Source organism: Babylonia areolata, chromosome 16 (assembly GCF_041734735.1).
Source record: "Babylonia areolata isolate BAREFJ2019XMU chromosome 16, ASM4173473v1, whole genome shotgun sequence".
Lineage (NCBI taxonomy): Eukaryota > Metazoa > Mollusca > Gastropoda > Neogastropoda > Buccinidae > Babylonia > Babylonia areolata.
In genome coordinates this window covers 24,010,816-24,015,815 of record NC_134891.1, presented here as the reverse complement: position 1 = coordinate 24,015,815, position 5,000 = coordinate 24,010,816, and positions in this window count along the sequence as shown.

The following is a 5,000-nucleotide window of genomic DNA, read 5'->3' as shown; positions in this document are numbered from 1 at the left end:
GCACACCTGTGTGTGTGTGTGTGTGTGTGTGTGTGTGTGTGTGTGTGTGTGTGTCTCTGTGTGTGTCTCTGTGCGTGTGCGGTTAGCTCACGAGCGTGCGTGCGGGAGCGTGTATGAGACTGCGCAAAAGCTTAGGGGGTGGGGGGGGGGAGCACGTGTTTGCTCTGACGTGTGTATTCGGGCGTGCGTGCACACACACACACACACACACACACACACACACACACGCACGCACGCACTCACAAACACACACACACACACACACACACACACACACACACAAACACACACACACAAACACACGCACGCACGCACTCACAAACACACACACACACACACACACACACACAAACACACGCACGCACGCACGCACTCACAAACACAACACACACACACACACACACACACACACACACACACACACACACACACACACACACACAGACACAGAGAGACAGACAGAGAGAGAGAGAGAGAGCCGACATTAAATTGCAAGAACACGAAAATTGTCCCCTTGACTTCAAAAAAGGTGACTGATGCGAATGCTCTCCCTTGAAAGGCGATAGCCTTGCCTAGAGAATAGAGTTGGTCTTCTTCGTCAGGGTCAGCAAAGAGAAGGCGTTACTGTAGGCATGGGAGGGGAACAGCTACAAAGGTTAATACAGAGAGAGAGAGAGAGAGAGAGAGAGAGAGAGAGGGGGGGAGGAGGGAGAGAGAGAGAGAGGGCGGGCGGGGAAGAGAGAGGGATGAAGAGAGGGAGAGAGAGAGAGGAAGAGGCAGGGAGGGAGAGAGAACTCAGAACTCAGAACTCAGAAAGTTTAATGTACATCGGCCTTGGGCCACAGTACAATGGGGAAGGGTGGATCGGTGAGGTTGCATATAACATTGTGTTATCCATAGCAACAACAACAACAACAAAAACAAGTACAAACTGAATGAATATATACTTAAACAATGTGCCCATCATATAGACATTTGTTTTTATATAGTATTTCACCATGCTTGATCACTGACTGCAGATTAACTTTTTCCTTGTATTGATAGCATGGAAAATATATCTTGATACATTATGTCTGTGATTGAAATTTGTTGCTCCTAGTAACACATGCAAGGGGAGTCTAGCCGATTCTTTTAATATTCTCTTTCTTAAATCTTCATATACGATGCAGTTGAATAAAAAGTGCTACTCGTTCTCAACTTCATCCCTACAAAATGGGCATGCTCTGTCCTGATCTGAATGACTGTATCGATGTACATTGTTGTTGAGTGGTAGAACGTTGAATCTTGTTTGTGTAATAGCAACTCGGAAACAATATGTATCCATAGACAGAGAGGGGGTGGGGGAGAGAGGGGGGGGTGGGAGAGAGAGGGATGAAGAGAGAGGGAGAGGGAGGGAGAGAGAGGGAGAAAGACAGAGAGAGACAAAGACAGAGACAGAGAGAGGGGGGATGAAGAGATAGAGAGGCAGGGAGGGAGAGAGAGAGTGAAGGAGACTGAGAGAGAGAGTGGAAGAGAGACAGACAGCGAGAGGCAGAGGGAGAGACAGACAGACAGAGACACGGGGGGGGGGAGGGGGAGGGAGGGATGAAGAGAGAGAGAGAGGCAGGGAGGAAGAGAGAGAGGCAGGGAGGAAGAGAGAGAGAGATATGGAGGGGGAGAGAGAGAGTGGGAGAGAGACAAAAGACAAGAGTTGGCGGCGTGATGGTGGTGGGCTTGGGACAATGAAGGGTTCGGGGGTGTGGGGAGGGGGGGGGGGCGCGGGGGAGAGTGTGGTGTAGCGTATATGGATTTGTCTGACCGCAGTGACGCCTGCTTGAGAGATTGAAATTGAAACTGAAACTGGGATCTCAAAATTGGAAATGAGAAATACTTAAAATTAAAGAATGATAGAAATATAGTATGATGCCCTTGACCGCTCTCATTGGAGGATGCTGTGCTCTTAGAGGCATAAAGACGTTTGAAAACAAGAGAACGCTGGTCATTAAGGAGAAGCGTGAGCGAAGGAACCAGGCCCAACATTCGGCTTATATCACAGATTGACATAAGTTTACATTTGGGCCAACAGCAAAGTGAGAGCTGTATTATCAATGGTTTCTCCAGTCAATGGGAAACCATTTACAGCTTAGTCTTTTGTGAAGGACTGTGACTCTCAAACTAGGAGGCAAAATTGCACTGGCTCTTAGTGCTGCAGCCTTGTGGGCTAGTTGGCCTTTGGGAACCATCCCAACGCCGACTGTCCTAAAAACCCTCTTGGCCGAGAGAGTGGGGATGTACTTGGGCAAGACACTCTCCACTATAATCAAATTCTAGCCCACATAGTCGGAACAGCAGTTGTTCTGATGGTCATAGTCGGACACGACTGACTATCATATATATATAAGAGCAAAGGAAGCAGGCCTCAACTTCTGGAGACGTTTTCCCTTGCAACACCTGTGGGAAATGCTGCGCATCCAGAATCGGCCTCTTCTCCCATATGAGGACACACACCGACGGATAAGCCTGACCTGTCTACTCATCCGTCGGTCCGACGGGAGACTCCATCATAACGTAATATAATATGATAATATAGATCGTTCGTGTGAGCCTGCTCAGGACAGTGACAAGGTTTCTGAGGTCACGGAACAATCTGTCAAAGCGATCTGAGGGCCATTGACACGCTGCAAGCAGAGGAGTCTGTCAACAATCGGCTGAAAACATCAAGTGGAGAGCAACACTTGTGTGTGTGTGTGTGTGTGTGTGTGTGTGTGTGTGTGTGTGTGTGTGTGTGTGTGTGTGTGTGTGTGTGTGGTGTGTGTTTGACACATGTGTGTACATGTTTTGTGAGAGAGTGTTTGAGACTGAGAGAGGTAGAGAGACGTGTGTGTACATGTTTGTATGTGTGTGTGTGTGTGTGTGTGTGTGTGTGTGTGTGTGTGTGTGTGTGTGTGTGTGTGTGTGTGTGTGTGTGTGTGTGTGTGAGTTTGTGTGTGTGTGTGTGTATGTGTGTGTGTTTGTGTGTGTGTGTGTGTGTGTGTGTGTGTGTGTGTGTGTGTGTGTGTGTGTGTGTGTGTGTGTGGACATGTGTGTGTGTGTGTGTGTGTGTGTGTGTGTGTGTGAGGGGCCCGGGTTCGGATCTCAGTAACGGCGCCTGCTGGGTAAAGGGTGGAGAATTTTTCCGTTCTTCCACACATGTGAAGGCCTGCTAGTGCCTGAACCCCCTTCGTGTGTGTGTGTGTGTGTGCGCGCATACAGATAATCAAATACGCACGTTAAAGATCTTGTTGTCCATGTCAACGTGGGTTATAGAAAACAAGAACATGCACACCCCGGTAAACGGTGTGTGGCTGCCTACATGGCGGGGTAAATAAATAAAAAGATCATACGCGTAAAAAAACAACAACCAACAATCATGTCTGTATGAGCATATGTGCGTGGCAGAAACCCAATTGAATGACACAGGAAACGAATGATGAGCACCCAAAGGCAGCTAGCTCTCAGTCGTCTCAACCCAGGAGGGAACAGGTAGGGCAGCCTGTTGTGTAAATGACTCAGTGTTTGTAAAGCGCTTAGAGCTCGGTCTTTGACCGAGAGAATTTTCGCTATGATTATAAAAGTGGGTATACCATATTATCATCACCATGATGCATACACAACAGCATTCCTGTCTCACCTTGTCCGCATGAGCAGAATTAACCCTTTCACCGCCAAGCTCGCATTTATGCACAGGCGTGGTAGAGGACCCATTTCACTGAAAGGTGACCATTCATTGGCCTGTTATCCATGAACCTACAGCTCTTAATGTTCGGTGGTAGAATAGGCCATATTTTCTATACATCGCAGAGGGAATCCCCAGCTATTCTTAGCCACTGTCTTTTCTGTGTTTATACCACAAGGGAATTTTGTACTCTAAACTGACTGGCGAAAGGGTTAAATAAAAGTGCCTGTCACAACTTTTTTTTTTCTTTTTTTTCTTTTTTTAAAGTATCTCTGTTGTCTATCTGTCTATCCACCACAGAAATCGTATTTGCGAATTCAATCGAAGCTCTCATCACATCGTTTCGGAATTTAACACACCTAACCAACATATCAGTATCAGTATCATATCAGTAGCTCAAGGACTGAGGCGTCACTGCATTCGGTCAAATCCATATACGCTACACCACATCTGCCAAGCAGATGCCTGACCAGCAGCGTAACCCAATGCGCTTAGTCAGGCCTTGAGAAAAAAAAAATAACCAAAGACAATAAATAAATAAATAATAGATAAATACATAAAAATACTACTACTAATAATAATAATGATAATATTTATAAGGCGCAAAATCTTGATGAAGACAACTCTAAACGCACTGCCAATATTTCCGTAACTGTATAAAGGCAGTCACAGCGAGCAACTCCAAGGCTTTCTTGAAAAATTCAACTTTCCCAGTCAAAAAACCAACCACGAGTCTCATCATTCATTCATTAATTATGCCCATCGCTCCCGGTGGAGCATAGGCCATCGACGACGCCTCGCCATCGCACTCTGTTCTGGGCTGTTCTGGCCATTCCAGTCCAGTTTGTCCCTTGCTGCTTACGCTCTGCCACGGTATCTCGCCTCCAGCTGTTGCGAGGCCGGCCTCTCTTCCTCTTTCCCTGCGGGTTCCAGGTCAGGGCTTGGCGTGTGATGCTGGACGCTGGCTTCCTGAGGGTGTGTCCGATCCAGCCCCACTTTCTTCGCAGTATCTGCTTGGCCACTGGTTCCTGTCCCGCTCGCTCCCACAGATCTTCGTTTCGGATCTTCTCCTGCCATCGGATTTTGTTGATGCGGCTCAGACAGGTGTTGAAGAATGCCTGAATCTTCTGCTGCATTGTCTGTGTTGTCCGCCATGTCTCGCATCCGTAGAGCAGAATTGACTTCACATTGGAGTTGAAGATGCGGAGTTTGGTTTTGAATGCCTTCCGTACAAAATATTGCAAAAATATACAGTATTTATGCGGAAAAGAAGTTAATGTCTATCAAATACTTGCCGAGTGTCCAA